Source organism: Myotis myotis, unplaced genomic scaffold (genome assembly GCF_014108235.1).
Source record: "Myotis myotis isolate mMyoMyo1 unplaced genomic scaffold, mMyoMyo1.p scaffold_m19_p_18, whole genome shotgun sequence".
NCBI classification, from domain to species: Eukaryota; Metazoa; Chordata; class Mammalia; order Chiroptera; family Vespertilionidae; genus Myotis; species Myotis myotis.
The window spans coordinates 8,149,754-8,173,058 of record NW_023416322.1 but is presented as its reverse complement, the minus strand read 5'-3'; the positions used below and the strand labels follow the sequence as shown (position 1 = coordinate 8,173,058).

Sequence of the window (23,305 nt, the reverse complement as noted above, 5' to 3'; positions counted from 1 at the left end):
CTCTCAGGCCCTGTGCCCACTTCTTTCAGCCAAGCTTTGCACTGAAGTCGCAAGAACACCACTGGCCCCAGACACTCCAGCTTTAGCAGCGGGCCCCGCCCAACTCCCCCCTCCAGCGTGTGGATGTGTGTTGGGGAGAAGGTACCTCTGGCCACTCAGGAGTTAAAATGGCAGCGGGCCTGGAAGGGGGCGGCGTGGCTTGCGGATGGGGAGGCGGCGAGCGGAGCGGGCTGGGGAGGCTGGGAGAGCGGCGGAGCAGCGAGTGAGGAGGCAGCGCAGCCGGAGGAGGCGCGGAGGGCGCGGGCGCCAGGCCTGCGGGGTGCACTTGGCCGAGCGCGCGGAGGGAGCGCCCGGCTGGAGCTCGCAGCTCCCGCCACCAGCGCGCAGGGCGGCGCGGAGCCCCCGGCGCGGGGCGCGGGGCGCAGGGCGCGAGCGAGCGGATCGTTGTTCCGCCGTCGCCCTCCCGACTCTGCCGGGCAACCGCTCCCCGGACAACTCCGCGGCGGAAGGCGCCACGAGCCTGGCCGGCCTGGCGGCGGCACACGGCGGAGGGGCGCGGACCAGCCTCCCCAGCCCGGCCCGGGCTGCAGCCGAGCGGCGCGGGGACCTGACGGCGGCCGCGGGTGAGTGTGCGGCCCCGGCTGACCCGGGAGCGCTGGGGGCGCCGGCGGGGCCGCGGCAGAAGCTGGTGACTCGGGGTGGGGCGGCCCCGGCGCCGAGGGAAGGGGCTGGTGCGTAAAGGAGGTGGCCGACTGCGCCGGCCGGACCCCCAGCGGCGGGCGAGGGGGCGCCTGGGCCGAAGCCATCCCGAGGGGCCTGACCCGCCTCAAACTGTTGCTGCGGAGAGAGGGGCCCTGAGATGTCGGGGAGCCGAGAGGTGGCGGAGAGGTTAGGGAGGGCGTGACAGGGGCGGGCAGGGGTGGGGTGGTAGCGCTCCATGACCCTGGGACTTGCCTTCCTTGGAACTCGGGTGGGTGTCCGTGCGGAAGGACGAGGGGGCTTTGGTGTCTGTCCGAAGTATCTGGAACCCGGAGCCAGGCTCCTCCCAGGCCGGCAGGGTCCGCCCGCAGTCGGGATGGGACCTCGGGGTGGGGGATGGGCGCCCGGGGCTCAGCCTGGGGCGCTGGGAGTGGAAGCGGCGCCGGGGAGACCGCGCCGGGCCCACCGCAGCCCCCGGGAGGCAGGAGGGGTTGGCCAGCCACAGGTGGTCCGTCTGTCCTGCACCCGAGGGCGGCGCAGACTCTGGCTGCCCAGCCAACGAGGGGCCCCGGTGCCGGTGCCAGTGCCGGTGACGGGGGCTGAGCTGAGACGCTGAAGGTGCGGGAGACCCGGACCCTGGGCGAGGGCCGAGGGGTGCTGCCGTGCGCCCCTTGGCTTGCCTCCCCACCGAACAGCCGGGAGGAACGTGCCAGCTGGGCTTTGTGCTCTGTTCTCTGGCTGCCGCAGCTCCCATCTGTGGGCGCCGCGCGGCTTCTCGTGGACGGGCAGGTCGGAGGGAGGGCAGGGCGCAGCGCTCCCCCCGGGGCACAGATGGGCTGGAGCCCAGGAGGTGGGGTGGTAGAGAGACCTGACTCCCCGGGTCAGGGCCATAGAGATGGCTCCCTGCCAGCCAGGTCACCATCATTGGGAGCTCCGGATCTTCTCAGGAACCCAGGCACCGTCAGGCTCCCCCTCCCGCCGGCCTGGGGTAGGCGCTGGCCCAGTGTCCCCTTCCCGAATGAGAAGCCAGGATACTCCCACTGCCCACTGCTCCCTAAAGGTCCCTCCAGCAAGAAGCGCTGCGGGGGGCGGGGGGGAAGGGAAAGGGGCAAGGCTGTGCACAAGGCACGGAGGCCCCCTTGCTGCCTGTGGGCCCTGTTGTTGTCAGAACAAGTCACATGTGGGTGGCCTGACCCACTTTCCTGGCTGACCAGGTGCCCTTGTGGGGAGAAGGTGGGGAGAGGAGAGCACAGCTCGGGGTCTGAGGCTTTAGCCCTTTGCCTCGCCCTGGGCTGGCTCACACTGAGTCTCCTCCTTCCTGCCTCGGGGATCCCTCTGGCAAGGATGGCACTAAAGGTCACTGTGCTCCAGGGATTGAGACCTGCCCAGGGCTTGGCAGACACATCGTGTCTAGGAGCACCCCCAAATCCACACCCTCCCCCAGCACAGCCTACCCCGAAGGAGACACCAAATGTCAGTGGGAACCCAGAGGTCTGCTAAGACAATTTCCTCCCAGACTGAGTGGCGTTTCCTCTGTGACTCCCCACGGTTCTTCCCTGTGCCTCCCTCCTTCCTCCTCTTCCTCCTCCCCCCTCTTCCTCCTCCCCTCTTCACGCTCTTTCCTCAGGAGTCACCCTTTCTCTTCACAGTGTTCTCTCTTCTTTCACCCTCCTTCTCCCGAGGACCTCTGCCTCCCTCCCTTCCAAGTCTCTGTCGCCACCTTTGCCCCCCCCCCTCCCGTTTCTTCTGTAAACCGCAGTCTTAAATGTTCTCTGTGCTCAAGACACTCTGATGGTGGGAACACACTTGCTGTTGGCTTTGCTCAACCCCCTTTTGCAGAAGAGAGCGAGGCTGGTGGGCCTGGCGGCTGCGTGTCCCTGGCACGTCTCCTGTATCCTGCCATTTGCTTCTCCTACCTGCCCCCCCCTTTTTTATTTGAAAGGAAAAAGAAAATCTGTTACTTTTTAAACAAAGCTCCTTCCATCAATGATTTATTAAACACCTACTATGTGCCTGGTACTATTTTAGGAGCTGAGGATACAGCAATTAAACAAACCCCCAGGTCTCAGGGCAGAATGAACTTGTGCCTGGACTTCCCTGGTGATCATTCTGTGCCCACCAGGCTCGTTCAGAGATCCACCGCTCAGTGGGAGGGATGCGAGCGGGAACAGTCCTAGTGAATTGTCATCATCCGGCTGAGTGACTTCTAACATGACAGGCCCATCTCCTTCCAAGATACCAGGTACCACAAAGCTTACGGAGCCGGGGCTGTCCTGTCCTTAAGGCATTTCTGACCTAAAAGGGTGGGCCAGTTCATACCTTACCATTTATCGGGGAGGGCTGCCCAGAAGTCCAATGCTTTAGACAGAGGAGGGAGAAAGACACAAATTCATTATTGAGTGCCTACTAAGCACCAGTGTGACGGGAGCTCTACAAAAATGATCTCATTCAGTCCTCTTGACAGCCTTCTAAGGTCTGGGTTATCCTCCCCTGCTTCATAGTGGAGGAAACCGAGGACCAGAGAGGATCAGCCACTTGCCTCAGGTCCCATAGGTCTCCGTTTTGAAATCACTGATTGTCTGCAGTTCATTTGGCCCCTGGATGTGTGTGACATCTGGTAAGTGGTACAGTTATCTGAAGATTACGTTTTAATTGGATTTTTCAGGGGCACGCCTTGTCTCCTCAGTTAGAATATGAGAAGGTGTAAGGTTTGCTGAGTGCTCTCTTGAGTGATCAGGGAAGGCTTGCTGGAGGAGATGGGACCCCGAAGGAGGACGTAGGGTGAGTATTGGTCTTTCTGATGCTGCACAGATGTGTGACAACGGTAGGCAGGGAACCCCGCTCCACACCCTGCACCCAAGTAGATGGGAAATTGCCATTTCATTGAGGGTCAGGGGGCAGGAGCTTCATCCATGGTGAGTCTAATGGGGCAATACCACTGGTGTCCTCAGCCCCCTTGAACAAGCCTAGACCCTATAAATGCTCCAAGGCAAAGAATGGGGGTGGGAGGCTGTCAAGCCTGCAAGGACCACAGAGAAGGGCAAGGACAATGGACGGAGGGTGCATGGGGCAGGAAAGGGGGAGAGTGGCCAGGAACAGTAGGGGAGGAGGACGAGGCAGAAGATACACTGAGAAAACAAACATCAGAAGGCAAGAGGCACACAAGAAAAGACATAAGCAGACAGGACAGACAGCAGTGTGGTGGGATTGCTAAGAGAGGGTGCGTAAGAAGGATGCGTACACCATGTACTTCCTTAGGGCCTTGGTCTCTCAGTCCCACAGCTCAGAGGCTGGAATAGTCACCAGGCATTTGCTTATGTAACCAGCCCATCTTTTCAAAGCACCTGCTGTGTGCTCAGACCCGTGTTAGATGCTAGAGACAGAGAGACAAACCAGGTGTTGCCCCTGTCTTCCAGGAGTTCACAGTAAGAGTATAGATTCCGGAGCTGCACTCCTAGGGTTCAAATCCAGGCTTTACCACTTACAGCTGAGTGATCCTGGGCAAGTCATCTAACCTCTCTGTGACTCAGCTTCCTACCTCATAGAGTTGTTATAAGGATTACGTGAGTTAATACACGTATTGAGCTGAGACCGATGCCTGGCATAGTAAGTACTATGTAAGTATATTATTCTGTAATTATTATTCAGTTGGGAGAGTCAGTCTTTTTTTGTTAAAGATTTTTTATTGATTTTTAGAGACAAAGGAAGGAAGAGAGAGAGAAACATCAATGTGAGATCGAAATATCAATTGGTTGCCTCCTGCGTGTCCCCTACTGGGGATCGAGACCAAAACCTGGACATGTGCCCTGACCGTGAATCGACCCAGGAATCTACCCAGCAATCTTTCGGTGCACCGTGCACGGGAGGACGCCCAACCAACTGAGCCATACTGGCCTGAGCGGGAAGTCAGTCTTACAATAATGAAATAAGTGCTATCATACAGGATGAGCAGATAAAGAGGTGACTATCTCTGTCTGCAGATTAGGGAATGGTTCTCAATGCACATGGTATTTGGGGCAAGGCTTGAAAAGGAGTCCGCCAGGCAGAGGTGGTGGGCCTAGGGGCACTGGTGCCAGGGGTATATGGGGCACAGGGCTAGCGTGTGAAGAGGTGCCACATTGTGTATCTGTAGATATCAGGAACACCGTAGACAGGTCCCACCTCAGCCTCTGTTTCCAGTGCTTGGAGCTGAGCTTCCAGGGGGGCTGACAAATCACTCAGACCATCCCTCCATTCTCCAGCCTAAAACAGTTGGGCGGGGACCTGATGCATCCCTGCTGGGATTGGTCTCACGACCGTGGCTTCCTGAGTGTTCTAAGCCATCATCAAGAAGTCTCTGCTTAGAGCTGCCTCGAACAGATTGTCAAACTGCAGCAGGAAGGCCGGGGAGGGTTGCGGGGCAGGAGGTAGGGGGGTAAGAGATCAACTAAAGGACTTGTATGCATGCATAGAAGCATAACCAGTGGACATAAGACATTGGGGGATAGGGGAGGCTAGGGGACTGTCTAGGGCGGGGGGATAAAATGGACACATATGTAATACCCTTTGTAATACTTTAAGCAATAAAAAAAAAAAAAAAAAAGAAGTCTCTGCTTAAACCCAGAGCTGCCAGGGCCCTTGTCCTCTGGCTTCTTGCACTTCCTGGGGACCCAGTGGACACCTTGGGCTGCGGGAGCTGCCTGTTAGGAGATGAGTTGAACCACGTTTGGTTTAGAATTGCGTTTCTCTCTGTACATTTCTTCCGCCCACACCTTCCCCGCTGCTCAGCATTTGATGGGCTTGAAATGAGTTCCAAGATGAAGATCAGGCAGAGGGATCCCTGGGCAATAACCATTTCTCAACCTCCACTTCTCACATTGTAATGGCACTAATTATAGCAGCTAGCATTTATTGAGCATTTACTATGTGCCACACACTGTGCCAAGTGCTTTACCTACATTATCCCATTCAGTCCTCAGAAATACCCCTATTAGGTAGGTACTCTTATTATCTCTAATTTAAATTCAGGAAAACTGAGGCTCAGTAACTTGCTTAAAGACATAAAGCTAGGAAACAAAAAACAACAATGGAGGATTTAGCCTTTCTGACCCAAGGGCTCCTGCTCCTTAACCACCCCCTTGGAACTGGAGGGTGTTCTGGGGCGATCCAGCCCATTCCCCTCCCTTGCTGCTACAATAAGAAGCTCCAGACACCCTGTCCAAGCCAGGGGCTGCCTGTCCCCTTGTGGGGTCTCTCACAGCTCCTGGAGAGCCAACATTGTTTCCTTCTGCCTCAGCCAAGTGCCCCGGGGCCCACACGGAGCCTGTGGCCCCAGAGAAGCTGGACCCTAAGAGTCAGCCCCCGTGGCCACAATAGTGAAACCAATGTAGGGACAACTTCTGGGAGATATGGGGATGGACACAGCCCCTGGTTGAGCAGATTACACAGGGACGGTTCGGGAATGGTGCTGTCAGTGGGAGTCTCTAACAAGGGAGCCTCATGTGTCTTGGAAAGAACGAGTACAGCCCTTCATATTCAGAACTCACAAGGCAGATCCTTCGGGGGGGAAACCACATGGAAGCCTGGCTGGTGTGGCTCAGTGGCTGAGCATCCACCCATGAACCAGGAGGTCATGGTTCGATTCCCCTTCAGGGCACATGCCAGGGTTGCGGGCTCCATTCCCAGTAGGGGGGTGTGCAGGGGGCAGCCTATCAATGAATCTCTCTCATCATTGATGTTTCCATCCCTCTCTCTTTCATTCTCTCTCCCTTCCTCTCTAAAGTCAATAAAAACATTTTTTTAAAAAAACACATATGGAAGAAGAGGCAGTGATTGTTAGGCAACCGGCTTGGTTTCCCCTGTAAAGTGGGTATGTCTTCCCTGATCCTTTAGGGGGAGAAAAAGGAAGGAAGAGTTAAGACAGACAGGAGAGGTTCTGTTCCTCTATAACAGCGGTTCTCAACCTGTGGGTCGCAACCCCTTTGGCGGTCAAACGACCCTTTCACAGGGGTCGCCTAAGACCATCCTGCATATCAGATATTTACATTACGATTCATAACAGTAGCAACATTACAGTGATGAAGTAGCAACGAAAATAATTTTATGGTTGGGTCACAACGTGAGGAGCTGTATTTAAAGGGCCAGAGGTTGAGAACCACTGCTCTATAACATGTTCTCAAAGTGGGCATTCAAAGGCGGTGATGAAAGCATCTGTCTTTGGCAGAGGAGGGCAGAGGTGGTGATGCCAGGAGATGGAGCGACCTCAGAGGGGCAGCTGGTGGGCATGCTGTGCATGGGGAGGGCGGGGACTTGACACTCCACCTCGACCCCCACCCCTCCATCTTCTACTTCTGGACAGACCTCCCCATGGGATGGAGGTAGCGCGGGCTCTCGAAGCTCCAGGCCCCTGAACTTCGGAAGGTGCTTGCCCAGAGTTGGCCCAGGGTGGAAGGGTGGAATCCCACATCTGGGGAAAGCTCCAGAAATGTCCTGTCCCTTGCCCATCTCTGCAGAACCACATCCCAGCTGTGTCAGACACAGAGCAGGACTGGAATCTCTTCACTTAGCAAGTATTTTTTTAAGATCTGTGCCTGGCCTGCTGGTGTAGACAAAAGTGAGCAACCAGCAAACATACTTCTGCCCTCTTGGAGTTTATACCTGGCTGTCTGGGGAAACAGTCAATTAGAAAGTGGCAAGTGCTAAAGAGAAGCATTAATCGAGGAAGGGGGATAGGAGAGGATGTGCGAGGAAGAGGAGAGTTTGTGATTTTGTACAGGGTGGTCTGGGAAGACCTCACTGATGCACGAGTAAAGGTGAAGTGGCTGCAAGGTGGTGAGGGCACACCAGGCAAAGGGAATAGTAGGTGCAAGGGCTCAGAGGCGGGGCCGTGCCTGGTGGAGGAGGCCAGATCTCGGGAAGCCCTGGAGCTGGGGTGTGTGAGGAGTTTGGTTTTTCCTCCGAGTGAGATGGAAAAATAATCTGACCTTTTAAAACCCAGGCTTTGGGCCATCCATTTCAGCATTTCACTAGGCAGTCAGGGGGTTCTCCAGCCATTGAAGCTAATTTAGTCAATTAGTACTCACCCCCAACCCCCCACCCAGTACCTTTGGAGCACTGTCCTAGTGTGGGGTGTGGGGTGTGGGGTCGGGAGACTACAAAGAACCGAAGTCCCAGTCTTTGCTGGAAAGGAAATCTACAGATCCGTTGGGGAGGCAAAACTTATACTCCCAAGAAATAACAAGGGAATAACACGAGACAGTATTTAAAACCAAGTGCTAAACTGCTTGATTTAGACTATAAATGTTATCAGAACTGTGAGCTGTGTGGGAGTACAGAGGGAACGCTGCCTCAAAGGGGTGCGGCTGGTTGGGGCCTGGAAAGCGGGCTGGAGTTTGGATCTGTGGAGGGGAGGGTCTGGAGAGGGGAAGGAGCAGCTCCTGGGGGTGGGAATGGGAGCGGGGTGGCCAAAGGGGGGGCCCCTGGGTGGGAGCAGTGTTGTCTCTGGAGTAGGCCCCTCCCCACTGTAGGGTTTCTGGTGTCCCCTTGTTCTCTCTGGAGAGGAGAGCCGCCCTTTCTTAGAGGATGAGAACCTATTGGCCCGCATTCGTGCCTTCTCCTCGGAGCCAGTGACCTCCACCCTTGGACACATCTTGCTTTGAGAAAGACCCCTTTCCCGTTCCCAGGCGGTTTCTGAGACCTGCACTCCCCTAATCGGTTGCTGCCACCAGCCCCCACCCCACTGATGTTGGGCCCAATTCTCTGCCATTCCTTAAGCTCCATTTTCTGTGCAGCCTGCAGCCTGCTTCTCCCCTCCCTGCCTCTCCCTGCCGGGCTCCTGTTTGGGATGTTGCTCCTAGAGCAATCCCACTGGTTTCATAGATAGTGCATTGGACATGACCTTGTACCCAAAGGAGCACACATTCCCCCATGAAGGGCTAGTCTGTCCTTTCGCTGGAGAGAGGCCGCCTGGGTCTTGTGACTTGGAGTTTGACTCACTTCTGACCTGTAGAGAGAGTGCCCTGGAGTGGGGACCCTAGTACATCTCACTCTTCCCGCCCCCACCCCGCCCCCAGCCGAAGAGCTAGAGCCAAGACTCGCGTGCCAACCCTTTCTGAGCCCTGGCAGCCCGAGCAAGGAGAGCCTACCTGGAGGCTCTGGGCATAGTCTCTATGACCCAGGCCTGAACTCATAATCCAGAGGAACTGGGGTCCATTAGAAGTGGGTTAGAGCCCCTGTTCCTCAACCACAGGCCCTCAGGCATTTGACTGAACCCCTCAGAGCCTCAGTTTTCCCAGCTGCAAATCTGGGTTAACAACACCCACTTCTCGGGCTGTTAATAACAGCAGCTCACATTGCTGAGTGCTCATGATGTGCCGAAAGCTCCCCTGCATTTATCTCATTTAATCCACGTAACTCTGTGAAGTGGATATGATTCCCCCCACTTTGCAGCCGAGGAAACTAAAGCTGGGAAACATTAAGTAACTTGCCCAAGGCCACACACAGCTGGCAAGTGGCAGCGCCAGAATTTAGCCCCCAACTCTTCCTGGTTCTCAGCCTTCAAGAGCTAATCTGTGTAAAGTGCCTGCTACAAAGTAGAAGCTCAATAAATGTTAGTTCCTTCCCCCCTCCATTTCCCCAGGGCCCATCCTCCAAAGAATAGCTCTCTCCTACCTCATCACATTTCTCTTCCCCGATCCCCTGGGACATATGAGAGAGGTAGGAATCAGAGTGAGCTGCCGGTTTATACCAAGGGAAAAAAATACAGCTGAGAGAGGGTGAGTAATTTGCATAACATCCTAAAACACAGGGGCTGTGATTAATATCCAGGACACTGTTCTCCTAAGAGTTTTGTGATGCAGCCTCACTGGGTCCCAGGCAGCGGGCGGAGGGGATCTCACCGAAGCTGTGTTGTGTGGGAGGCGAATGAGAGGCCACCCTCTCCTCAGGGCCCGTCAGAGCCTGTCTCACCTGCAGATGCTGGATCACGATGGTCCTGGAGAGGCGCTGGCAGGAAGGTTCTAAGACCCACGCTTTCTGAACTTGGTACTGTTTCTAGGGCAGGGGTGGGGGGGTGTCCGGTCTGCATAAGACCCGCTAAACCGTTCGGTCTGGCCCCGCCGAGGCATTGGGGTGAGTTCATTAAATGTTTGACCAAATATAGCAGGCTAGTTTTTAAGTTGATCATTTTGTATAGCCTGTGAATGATGTTATACTATAAATACCCGAATGGCCCTTGGCAGAAAAAAAGGTTCCCCACCCCTGATCTAGAGTTGGTTACAAATAATCTGGGGACTCCTGGGTAGGTCTAGGAAGAGGATAGTGTTGAAGGTCAAGGTGTGGGAGGAAAGGATAGTGTCTCAACTTTATGGCTGAAATCAGTGTGCCTTCTGCACTGGGTGCAGCGCCATGGATGGGGACGGGAGAAGGGGACAGCAAAGGAAAACAGAGTCGTGGCCTCGGCGATCATTCTGTCTGATGGGAGAGATCATTCACTTTTATGCATGGACACACACACACACACACACACACACACAGAGCCCTCCATCTGACTTTACCTGGAAGCAAAAGCCAAAACAGATCCCTGCAGGACACTCTGAATATGTATGTGCATATGGACTGGAGAGGAAAGAGCTGAGATGGGTGGGCACCCCGGAACAGCCCTTATTCTTTCCTCCTTGGAGACCTCTTTTCTGGTGGACACAGAGACCCTCTCTCTGCACACCCCACCAGGACCGCCCAAGACTGCCAGCATTCACACTTGATGGTCAGGCCCCAGAGTTCCTCTGAATTCTTGTAATGATCCCCCAGGGAGAAAAGGAGGAGTCCAAGGCATATAGTCCTTTAAAACGGATGGCAACTGTGAGTCCTCTGGTTCTGTGGCTTTCAAACATCTATAGAAATTGATCCATTTTTCAAAATGGGTGTGGTAGGCAGAATAATGCCCCCCAAAGATGGCTGTATACTAGTCCCTAGAACCTGTGAATATGTCAAGTTACGTGGCAAGGGGAATGAAGGTGGCAGATGGAATTAAGGGTCCAATTAGCTGGCCTTGAAATAAAGAGATCGTCCTGGAATATCTGATAGACCCAGTGTCCTCACACGAGTCCTTTAACTGTGGAAGAGGGAGGCAGAGTCAGTGTCAGAGGGACGCCATGTGAGACAGACTCAGTGGCCATTGGTGGCTTTGATGACTGAAGGGGCTATGAGCCAAGGAAAGCCGGGGGGGGGGGGTGCTATATGGGCCCATAGAAGGTGGAAAAAGCCAGGAAACAGATTCTCCCCTAGATCCTCTACAAAGGAATGCAGATCTGCCGACACCTTGATTATAGCCCGGTGAGACTCACCTTTTCACCGTAAGAGAATAAATCTGTGCTGTTTTCAGCCACTAAGTGTGTGGTAATATGTCACCGCAGCAACAGGAAATTAATAGAAGGCTGCTGCAGCTGGAGCAAAGCAGGTGGACCAGAACCCACTGTCAGCCTCCTCCTGACCCCTGACCCCCAGGAATCGCTTCATAACTCTGCAGAGCCCAATTTGGAATAGACTGTCGGAAACACATCCCAGTTATTTCCCCGATGATGAAAGCAGGGCCCAGAGAGACGTGGCTTTGTGGGAGGTCACACCGAGTTAGTGGGAGAGCTGAGACTCCCATCCAGGGCCCGCTGCTGTCTTGTCAGAAATTCCGGATGCTTGCACACCTTCTCTCAGCGGTTTTCAACAAGTGTGTGTGTGTGTGTGTGTGTGTGTGTGTGTGTGTGTGTGAGTGTGCACGCGCGCGTGCTACAAGGGTCTACAGGGCCCAGACACTACACTCAGAACTGGGCAGAAGCCAAGTGAGTTCCGGGGTCCGGGAGATGAGAGAGTGTTGCTTGAGCGCGGTTCTGCCCTCAGCCCTTCACTGGGCCTCAGTTTCCTCCAAACACAGGCCACCAGCTCAGGCTGCTAAGAAGGGCTGTCCGTGGCCCTTGGCCCTGGGGACTGGTTCCCAAGTGGGCTCTATTCCAGCCACCTCCTCTGGGTGAGAGATGTCTGTGAAGGGAGGGGCCTGGCCCATTGGCCCAGGCTGCAGCCTCTATGTCAGTGGTTCTCAACCTTCTGGCCCTTTAAATACAGTTCCTCATGTTGTGACCCAACCATAAAATTATTTTCGTGGCTACTTCATCACTGTAATGTTGCTACTGTGATGAATCGTCATGTAAATATCTGATATGCAGGATGGTCTTAGGCGGCCCCTGTGAAAGGGTCGTTCGACCGCCAAAGGGGTCGCGACCCACAGGTTGAGAACCACTGTTCTATGTCATTTATCACACCTAACAAGCTGCAGGTGGTGGGACCAGAGCCTTGGGGAGGGGAGAGGAGGTGGCAGAGCCTGGTGCCCTGCCTGGAAACAGCATCCCAATAGCGCATAATGCGTTATCTCCCCACTGCCAGGTTTTGGGGGCTTCCCAGCTCTCCCCACAGCACACCTGAGCCACAGGCTGGCCCCCAGGGCTGCCAGCTCCTGGTGTTGGTCTCCATAGCAACCCCACATTTGCCATTCTGGTTTCTAATGACTTATTGGCATGTGTGGTGATTTGCAGAGCTTGGCAGGCAGAGCTAGGGCAGTAGTGGGGAGGGAAGGAGGCAGTGAGAGGGACTGGGCAGTGGGGAGGGGGTTCTGGTTTGGGATAGAAAGGGCACGCCTTTCTTCCTGCCCCCCCCCCATCCCTGCTGATTAATATCCCGAGTAAGGTTGCTGCTTCAGGTCCAGGTCCTCCCCTCTGAGGAGCATCAGAGGGAGGCAGATGGACAGACAGCTGTAGCGCACAGCTGCTCACCTGTCAGTCGGAGGCAAAGAGGTGCGGAGGGGCTGGCAGCTACGTTCACCCGTGCCAGGTCAGACCACTCGTGTTTCTGCCACTCCTGCCTGCTCCCTGGGCCCTGAGAATAAGGGGTACCCCTTGGGCCAGTAGTCGCTCTGCCTTGTGGGGAGGGGAGCAGGGGCACTGCATCCACAGGAGAGGTCCTTGCAGCTCCTGGCCCCTCTCAGGCTCAGGGAACCGAGCCCGGTGGCACTGAACGAAATGCCAGATTGCGGAGGTAGTGGGTGAGCCAGCCGAGCAATCAAAGGGGAGAGGTGAGCGACGGCCTGACTCTCCTCCTCTTTTCTCCGCAGAGCTTGCCAACCTCAAAACTGCTTCCCCAGAACAAGGCAGTGGGGAGCCTCAGACACTCTTCAGGCCAACTGCTGCCCCCAACTTGGCTTCTGCTGGATTCCGTTCTGTGGGTGCCCTCGTAAGAGGCAGCCTGGTGTTAAGGAAACATCTGGGTTAGAATCCTGTGGCCACTGCTTACCAGCTCTATGACCTTGGCCATGCCTCTTAACTTCTCTTTGAGCCTCAGTTTGCCATCTGTAAAATGGGGTTAGCATACCCATCTCACAGGCTTGTGAAGTGAAACCAGCTCACACTTGTAAAATACTGGGCACATAGGAGGCATCAATAAGTACGAAAGAATTTTTAAAGTAATCTCTTAATACCCTAGCTGGTTTGGCTCAGTGGATAGAGCGTCAGCCAGCAGACTGAAAGGTCCCTGGTTTGATTCCCAGTCAAGGGCACATGCCTGGGTTGTGGGCTCCATCCCCAGTAGGGGGCGTGCAGAAGGCAGCCGATCAATGATTCTCTCTCATCATTGATGTTTCTATCTCTCTCTCCCTCTCCCTTCCTCTCTGAAATCAATAAATAAAAATATATTTTTTTAAGTAATCTCTTAATTATCTACTCCAATAGATATGAGCAATGTGATCACGATCTCAGCTATAACCTATTTGTGGCTCCCTAACGTCAGCCGGAAGCTCTACCTGACTAATTCCTCCAACTTATTTTCATTGATGAGAAACCTGTGGCCCAGGGAGTGGAAAGGACGTGCCCAAGGCCCCAAGCATGTTCATGTCCTCAGGACTCGTTATCAGTCTACCAACCTCTGGCCCTGTGCTGTGCCTGTGACCTCGTCTCAGACCCCTTCCATGTGCTGCCCTGGCCTTTCACGCTGGAGAATGTACTTCAGGTGGAAGGGAACATAATTTCTCTAAGACAGTGGTTCTCAACCTTCCTAATGCCACGACCCTTTAATACAGTTCCTCATGTTGTGGTGACCCCCAATTTCATTGTTACAAATTGAACATAATTAAAGCATAGTGATTAATCACAAAAGCAATATGTAATTATATATGTGTTTTCCGATGGTCTTAGGCGACCCCTGTGAAAGGGTCATTCGACCCCCAAAGGGGTCATGACCCACAGGTTGAGAACCGCTGCTCTAAGGCATCATTATTCCCCACATCTCATACGATCAGGCTACCTCTCCCTCCCTCAGCATCCCCAGCCACCTTCCAGGTTCAGTGAAGCCTTTGGCATCTACTCACAGACGTCCTCCCCTTTCCCAGTCTATCCATTGTCCTGCCTGAGACCAGTGGCTACATGAGCCACTGATCCTACCCCCAGACCATCAGCCCCTTCCCCGGCTTCCCCACCTCAGCTGCTCGCTCCCAAGGTCGCATCCTAGGTCTTGCCATCACCTGAAAATGGCCTCGCAGAGGTTCCTGTGTTCTGGTCACCACCTCCTGGTCTGCCAGCTTGCTGCTCATCGACTCCCACCCAGCCATTCGTTGACCTATCAGGCTCTTCTGTCCATTGCCACCTGTTTCCTTGCCATCCGTTACCTTCCTCTGTCTTGCTTCTCTGAGTCCAGATAGATTCCATGTTCTGTCATTTTAAGAGCTCTCCTGCCAATATCCTAAACTCTCTTGACCTTCTGTCTTTTTATTGCCCCGGGCTGGCAGAGTCCCAGTCTGGATTAATCACTCTATCTGCTTCTTTCTGCCTTTATACAGACAGCTCGACCTGCTAGAATAAGACAGAGTGAAGCAGATTGGTACTTCTGAGAATTCACCATCACCAACCCAACCGATCCCTCCGAAGTGTCTGCTGTTTCTACCACCTCCCCCTGGTTCTCCCTCTCTCTCTCACTGTCCACAATGACCGTTTCACACCTTCCTCCCCAAACCTTCGCCTATACTCTCACTCTCAGCCGAGGACCTCACCGACTTCGCAGAGCAGGAGAAGTCAGCAGGCAGAATTCCCGCACCCCCCTCACTCATCCCCACAGCCCCGCACACGCCTGTCTCCGCACCAGCCCTCCCGCCCTCCCTCCTGCTTCTGCAGAGGAGATGTTCCCGTGGCAGGCTGGTCGTCCACCACCTCTGTTCTGGGTCCTGTCCTCTGGTCTTAGGAACCTCCTTCCCACCATCCCCAAGGTCGTCCCATCTTCAACAACCACCCAAGCCTTCCTCAAGCCCAACTCCACTTTCTGCCACCACCTTGTCCCTTTTCTCCTCACCAGCCAGATTTCTGGAAAGAATTGGCTGTGCTCACCCTCTCCATTTCTGCACCTCCCACTTCTTCCCCTGCCCCTCTTCAGTCTGGCTTCCTCCCCCATCATTCTGCTAAGACAGCTCTCCTTATCGCTAAGTGCAGGGAACATCAAAAATATTTCCCCTCCTTTCTGATACTTTCTTGTCCCTTGGCTTCTCCTATCCCCACAGGCCCGGCTTTTCTGGTTACGTCCAAGTCGTCTTCGCTGAGTCATCCTTCCCTCCGCGGCCTTTAAGCCTTGGATTCCTTATGGCTTGGTTCAAGGGATTCTCTTCTGACTGGATTCTTGTCCCAGACCATCTCATTGGTAGTGGCTTCCGTTATCAGCCACGTTCAGGTGACACCCGGTTGTAAGTCTGTAACCTGTACTTCATCTGAGCTCTACGTCCTTATATCCAGCTGCCTAGCTAAGTTGGATGTCTCAGAAAAACTCAGCTTGGGCAGATCTGAAGTCCGAGTCATGATCCTCCTCCTAAATCCGCCACTGTCTCCCGCCTGCCCGGTGCCCCTCCACCATTACCTGTTTTTGTGAATGGTACCACCTCCCACCAGTTCTGTATGCCATAAACTTGGAGTTGTTACCCCTTAGATCCAGTCGACCTGGTACCAGGTTGTGTCTTCTCTACCTCCAAAACAGCATCCAGCCCTGGCTGGTGCAGCTCAATGGTTAGAGTGTCAGCCCACATACCCAAGAGTCTCGGGTTCAATTCCCAGTCAAGGGAGTTACCTGGGTTGTGATTCGCTCCCCATCCCCCTGTCGGGGCACGTGCAGGAGGCAACCAGTCGATGTGGCTCTCTCACATCGATATTTCTCTCTCTCCAGCTTCCTCTCTCCACTCTCTCCAAAAAACCAATGAGGAAAAAATATCCTCAGGTGAGGATTAACAGCAACAACAACAACAACAAAAAACCACAAACGAAAACAGCACCCGGATTCACCCACTCCTCCCCATCTTCACAGCCTGTGTTACAGCAGGCCGCCCTCACCTCTCGTCGGGCCCGCACCTCTAATCTAGTCTCCAGATAGCTGCTAGAATGACATTTTAAGGGCACAGTCCGGTCCTATCTCTCGCCCTCTCAGAGCTCTTCAGTGATTCGCAGCGAGTGCTCTTCGGGAGGCGCAGCGGCGGGCAGCCCCTGGTAGGACCTGGCCGGCCTCCTCTCCCGCTCCCTTGCCCCACCCCACCCCCGCTCCGCTCCGCAGACTGGCCTCTTTCAGGTCCCTGCCTGCTGGGCTCCTTTCTGCCTCGTGGCCTCCACATGCGCTGTTGCTGGGCCCTGTGTCACTTTTCCATACTTCTCCTCCCCAAATGTTAGTTCTCGGTCAGCCCTCAGCTCAGACAGCCCTCCTTCAGAAAAGCTTCCTCGAGGCACCTGCAGATTAACCAGGCCCCTGGTGAGCACTCCTAATGTCCCGTATGCCTCCTTCAGCACACAGTGAGATGTCTAATTACCTAACTGGGTGTTTATTAGATCAAAGACTATCTCTGCCACTAGACATTGACCCCAGATAGGAGACCCTGTCTGTTCAGTTCACCATTGTAGCACAGATGAGGTGTTCAAATTTATTGGGGAATGAATTCATTATGAAAGGGGGGTGTGTGTGTGTGTTTTGGGGGGCGTGTTTCTTGCTAATCCTCACTGGAGAATATTTTTTCCATTGCTTTTTCAGAGAGAGAGAGAGAGGAAGAGAGGGAGGGAGAGAGAGAACTGTTGATGTGAGAGAGATGCATGGATTGGTTGCCTCCCACACACTCCCATGTGGGGAGAAGTGTGCCAGGAACGTGGCCCGCGGTTGGGTTTGTAGTAGATTGATCTGCTCAGTAGTGAAAGCCAGTCCAAGGTGGCTTTGTGGAGGCCCCGGTGGCCTCTCGCTTGCCTCATACACTCAGTAGTCCCTCCTTCAGTGCCAAGGACAGAGTGCCCTCCAGGGTTGGCTCTGGGGCCCAGGAGCAGGAGTGCCCAGAGAACCCACAGAGCCCAGAGCCAGCCTGGCTGAGGCCGCTGCAGGACTCCAAGTGTCCAGAAGGGTGCTGTCCGGGCACAGGGCATACATGGCCTCCCTGGCTTGGCTGCTGCCTACTTTGCCAGCCTCTTCCCCTCCACTCTCTGCCTCCAAATGCTCCAGGAAGCCCAGCAGCCTCTGCTTTCCCCATGCCAGCTGCTCCGCAACGCTGTGTTTGCCCAGCTGTTCCTCTGCCAGGTGCCCTTCATGCCACCAGACCTGACTCGGCTCTCCTGACATCCTTTCCAGGAAACGTCCCCAAAGCCCAGAGACCTCCTTGTGGGCACCAAGCACAATCATCACATTCTGCTGAAACCTCTTTGCGGTGTCTTCCTCTTCTGCTGGGTCGGAAGCTTCTTGAGGACAGAGACTGTGGCTTATCCATGTTGGAACCCCCGTGTCTGGCATGTGGTAATAATGACGGCATAATGAGGGCTCACCATGTGCTAGACGCCATGTTCAGTGTTTTAGATTAACTCACCAAACCCTAAAAACGACCCTATATTATACCTATTTTTTAAAGTATAGAGTTTTTATTTTAAAATAAGTATAGAATTGCAAAGAAATGACCAGGGAAGTCCTGAGTCCCCTTATGCAGCCTCCCCCAATGTTAATATTCATATCTTACATAACTATAGTGTAATATCAAAAGCAGGAAGCTGACCTTGATATAATTAATAGAGCTTTTCCAAATTTCACTGGTTATACATGCATTGATTTGTGTGTGTGTGTGTGTGTGTGTGTGTGTAACCACCACAACAACCCAGACACTTAACTCTGCCATCACAAGGCTTCCTTGTGCTAACCTTTAGAGCAGTGGTTCTCAACCTTGGCTGCACATTAGAATCACCTGGGAATCTTTTTAAAATCCTGATTTCTGGGCCTCATCCTCCGGAAATTCTGTTTCTTTGTTATGGGGTGGGGCCCCAGAAATCAGGATTTTAAAAAAATTCCCAGGTGATTCTAATGTGCAGCCAAGGTTGAGAACCACTCCTTTAAAGCTACACACCCATCCCTAACCCCTGACAGCCACTAATCTATTCTCCATCTCTGTGAGTTTGTTATGTCACAAATGCTATGTAAATGGAATCACAGAGTCTATAATTTTTTCTATTGGCTTTTTTATCAGCATAATTTCCTTGAGTTCATCCAAGTTGTTGCCTGTCTCAGCAGTCTGTTCCTCTGGCTGAGGCGTGTTCTGTGAGAGGGGTGTGCCAGTGTAACCATCCACCCCATTTTACAAGCGAGAAAACTAACTTGCCCAGGGTCACAGGAATAATAAGTGGCACTTAATAAGTGTTTGGTAATAGGCACCTCATAGATGTGTAATGTACCGAGCTCAGCAGAATGTTCTTCTCTTGGCACCCGGCCTGGTGTTTTATGTAGAGCAGGGGCTCCATAATGTTTGCCAGTAAGGATGCGGGTAGAGTGGCATCTGTAGTTACATAGGTAGCAGTAATGTCCACCTTACCCCTGTGCCCCGACACTCACAAGGGAGGAATACGAATACATCCCTCTCGATATCTTACATAACCGCGCCTTCAGTTTTGCTTAGAATATCAGAAAAGGACAGTTGGGGCAATAAATATGATCACATACAGGGCTGGCATTTTATTGACTAAAATGCCCAAAGCTAATTGTTCCAAATGAATACGTGTCGTATTTGCATGGCATTTCGCGCCTCGTTTGCAGGTCGCCCATGTTAGCAGGAGGCAGAGAAACCCTGGCAGCCCCTGCTTCCTGCACCACGGCCCTCCCAGCTGCTCTGGGGCAGGCGGCTGCAGAAACAGTGGGTTGGGTCCTGAAAGTGCCCACCCTAAGCTGGCAAGTCCACGGGGCGTTTTTTACCTGCAGCAGAGGAGCCGAGTTCCTGCCGCACGTCAGGGGCCTCGGGAGGTTTAATTAAGGGATTGTGGGGCGGCTGGACGTCCTCAGCCTCAGGCGTGGAGAGCCAAGTGCAATTAAGTGAATGCAGAGGAACCACCGTTGGACTAGTCTCCACCCGGAGATGGACTTGCTTAAGCGCCTCTGTCATTTCTCTGTCTGGAGAGGTGAGGGGACAAGAAAGCCAGCCTCGCCTCCAGGGACGCATTGGAGATGAGTGGGGTCTCCAGGTGGGACTTTCAGGGAGGATGTTTGGAATCGTGTCCCATGATGTCAAAGGCCAACCTGTGGTTTTAGTCCAATCAAGGCCTTCCCCGGGGGGCCACGGGTCCTTGGTGAGGTTAATAGGGTGAGTCTGCAGGCCCTGCCTTCAATGAGCCGCTAATGGTGTTGACCCACCCTGAAGCAATTGAGAAGAATTAAATGCCGGAGTCAATTGTCCAGACTGGAAAGCCCGTGGAAGTGGGTGGGAAAGAAAGGGCGAAGGCGTCCTGAGGAGGTGAGGCTGCGCTGGAGGCTGAGGAGTGAGCAGCATGGTTCTCAGCGGTGGTACCTCATTGCCTGAGACTCGGGGAGCAAACGCTAGAGCAGCGGTTCTCAACCTGTGGGTTGCGACCTCTTTGGCGGTCGAACGACCCTTTCACAGGGGTCGCCTAAGACCATCCTGCATATCAGATATTTACATTACGATTCATAACAGTAGCAACATTACAGTTATGAAGTAGCAACGAAAATAATTTTATGGTTGGGGGTCACCACAACATGAGGAACTGTATTTAAAGGGCCAGAAGGTTGAGAACCACTGCGCTAGAGGAAAGCAAACGTGGACCTAGTGTGACTCTCACAAAGAGGTTCAAACAAGACTTCAAAGCAATTTTGACCTTTTAGAGGCCATCTGGGATGTGTCCTCAGACCCCCGGGAACACATGAGCACCCTCTTGCCAGGGGCACCTCGAAGGAAGAGCTGAAGAATCATCTCCCTAAAGAGAATGGAACAATAGTTGGGGAGATTGCATGGACTATTGGGATGGGCAGGGTAGGAAGTGGGGCCAGTATTGGGGCAGAGGGTGGGACGTGTCTGACTTAGGACCAGTGTTCGAAGGACTCAAGTGGAAGTTTGGTTCTCTAGGGAACTGGAGGCGGAGAGCCGATGACAGCAAGAGGCTGTCACTACGGTCGAGCTGCCCATGTGACAAGAGACTGCATGAGGGCGTAGGAGAGGCTGACCAGAGGGAGGGTGAGCCCAGGAAAGCGAAAAGACAGGGAGAGGCTTCGAGAAGGAAGGGTTCTTAGCTGTGCTGGCTGGGACTGAAAGCGGAGAAAATGCTGGCAGATCAAGAAGGGCTGTGAGATTGAAAGCAGCTCACAGGCCTAAGCAAGCAGGGTCTGCGTTTAGAGGGGATATTAGACAAGAGCGCCATTTTTATGGTGGTTTAAAGGTGGAGAGAGGGTAAATAAAGGACTGAATTTCCTGAGCAGGTGGATGGGGTGAGGGTGGTTTTTAAAAGGAGGAAATGCCTTTCCTTAAGTCAGAGGGAAGAAGGAGAGAATGGGCAGCCGGGCAGGGGTGTAGAATGGAGGCACAGTGGTGGAGGGCAAAGGAGGTCACGCCTGTCCATCCCACCAGCCCCATGAGGTCGGCAAGGTCATCTTTCCAGAGGGCACGTGCAGATGGGAGCACAGCAAGAAGCAGGGTGTGCCAGGAGTAAGAGGATTGCAGCAAAGAGAGCCGAGCAAAGCTGGAATCTTGAATCTATAACAGGGCTGGGCTTTCGGCTTCTTCCTTTTCTTCCTGCAGTTCTTGAGAGGAGCAGGGGCAGGGTAGGGAGAGTTGCTAAATGTTTTTATTGAGTCGGGCAGCGATGGCCTTCATGACCTTTGCCTGGGTTCCTAGGCTGTCCAGCCTTCCGCAGAGACTCACCCAGCCCGGCCTCTTCCTGCGAACCACCCAGGGAGGAGGTGCGTCCACCTGGCCTGCTGTGTGGGGCGCTCTCTCCTTTGCAAAGCTTGAGGCCATTTCTTCTTGGCCCGATGTATCCATGGATCCGGTCTAAGAGAACCCCATTTGCCCTCCGCTGCTCTCTGTGCACCGTTCTCATTTTTCTCCCCTCCTCTATCTTGCGACAGCGGCTTAATAGCCTGTGAGAGGGTCAGGCTGGGAAGATGAATGCCAGCCTATGGGGACTGCATCCTGCCTCTCCATTAGGGGGATGATGGAAGGCGGGAGCAGGGGACGGGTAATCCAAGAAACACAAACAGACACAACAGCAGCTTGCAGGATAATCCAAACAGCATTTGCACTTGTGCTTGGAGTGTGCCGTGATGACTTGAGTGCACGGTCCAATTAGGTCTGATTTGGAGAATACTGGTTGCATTTCCCAGAGTAGACCAGGCAGCGAGGAGAAACCAGGATGGGCAAACAATGTTTGCTGGGGGAAGCCACAAGCGAACCGTCCCCCAGGGGCACACGCAGCAGAATGGAGGGTCCAGAATGGCTGCCGCTATTTGAAGACTTGGCACAGAGAGCAGTTCAGATCCTGGCAGGTCACCCAGAACACAGCCTCCTCATCGCCGTCCTCCTCACACGTTGTGCGGGGACTCCCCATGGCCAGCTGAACCAGGGAGAAGACTGGGGAAGCCCTGTAGGCAGTGTCAGGACAGTGACCCAGTATGACGCATCCCTGTCCCTTGACGATGTGCCCCAGGCCCATGAGCCGATGCCTCTGGATGCTCTTTGGCATGAAGACCCCCAGGGGCTGCTGCGCTTCTCTCCCTCTCCCTCTCTCCCAACACTGGCTGACGCGTCCTTCTCTCCTCTGGCAGCATTTCATGGTCCAAATGAGGATGGAGGGGAGGGCCCCTGAGGCAGAGACCATGGGATGGAAGGAAGTTCCCAGAAGGCCTCTGGAAATGATTCATTTGAGGAAACATGGGTTCTAGCCTCAGTTCCAACCTCAGTGTCCTGTGTAATCATTAGCTACTCACCAAAGCTTTCTGGACCTCCATGTTCCTGACGAGGCCATTTTTCCATGTCAGTCCCTCAGAAGTTCATGTAAAATCCATTTCCAGTCATCATGAAACCAGGGTGTGCGCCAAGCAGCGTATCCCCAACTTCCCCAGAACTTACGCCAGAGCTGGACTGTTTCTCAGTGTCCAGACAGGGATTGTGGCCAATTTAGAGCCATATGACTGGTGTTTAAGATCCAGTACCCAGTGACTTACCATCTGTTTGACCGGGGGCAGGTTATTCTTTACCTGAAGGTCAGTTTTCCATTCCTAAAATGAGACCTAGACCTGCCTAACACAAGGTGTTTGTGAAAATCAAGTAAGATCATGTGTGAGAAAACTTTGTGCAAATTCTTCAATGTCCGACCACTGTTAGGAGTTGAGAGGCAGAGGGAGAAGGGAACATGGAAAGATCACGGGCTTGAGTCGTAAGGACCCGAGTTCAAATTCCCAATGTGTGTGCTTTGTGGTCTTGACAAGTTGGTGCCTGTCTCTTCGTGTGGTTTGGTCATCTGTAAAGTACACATAACTAAGCCATGTCAGTGACCGTGAGGATCGGAGGGTGTGGTGTTTGTAAGGGTCTGGCACAGGGTAAGTGTTCTCCCTTCCCTTTCCTCATGCCCTGTATCTAGCTCCTCTTTCCTCCAGCTCAGCGCTCCCAGGCCTTCAAGTCCAGGATGGCTCAGGAGACATCATTGGCACACATTTCCAGACTCATTCTCTGAGCCGAAGTTCAGCCTGGCATTTAGGGACCGCCGCCTTGAGTACACCCTCCCAGCGTCTCCTTAGGCGTGCGTCTGCAGTCTCGGCTTCCTCTTTCTGTCCGACAGCAGGTGCTTGCAGAGGAAGCCACGACTGACCCGACCCCGTCCCCAATCCCTGTAAAGTCATCTGGCCATTGCATGGCACTCCACCTCTGTTGGGGACCAGCTCTCCCCAGCCACTGCCTCTGCAGAACACAGGCCACTCCATGATGTTTGCCCAGCCATCCTGTCCTTGTTCAGAGCAATTCTCTTCCGTGATGAGGGGCCTACTCCCTGTCCTGACCCCGATTAGCCCCTCGGTGTCCATTACCACCTCCGCTGTCAGGTTTCCTCTGTGTTACTGGGCGGCCAACCTCTAACCCTCCCTGCCAAGGTCATCTGCGAGCCCTGAGCACCCAGCTGCCCCTCATGGCTCCCAGCAGTATGGCACGTAGGCCATTTGATTGGGCAGATGTCCAAGCCCCTGTGTAATCTCGTCTGGTCTGTGACCACCCTTAGGGAAGACAGGGCTGTTAACGCAGGTTCCCGGACAGCTGTCCAGACCAGCCAAACAGATT

At 54.0% G+C, this 23,305-nt stretch overlaps 1 protein-coding gene across 4 annotated transcripts in view; it reads left to right on the top strand.

The window, feature by feature from the left end:
* Positions 1-215: 215 nt before the first annotated feature.
* The window catches only part of LRRN2 (leucine rich repeat neuronal 2), a 60,177-nt gene continuing 37,087 nt past the window's right edge, over positions 216-23,305 (top strand). For all 4 annotated transcript variants that reach the window (XM_036344622.1, XM_036344621.1, XM_036344620.1 and 1 more), the window contains exon 1: positions 216-623. The gene's annotated coding sequence lies outside the window, so the exon portion shown is untranslated. The remainder of the gene's footprint in view (positions 624-23,305) is intronic.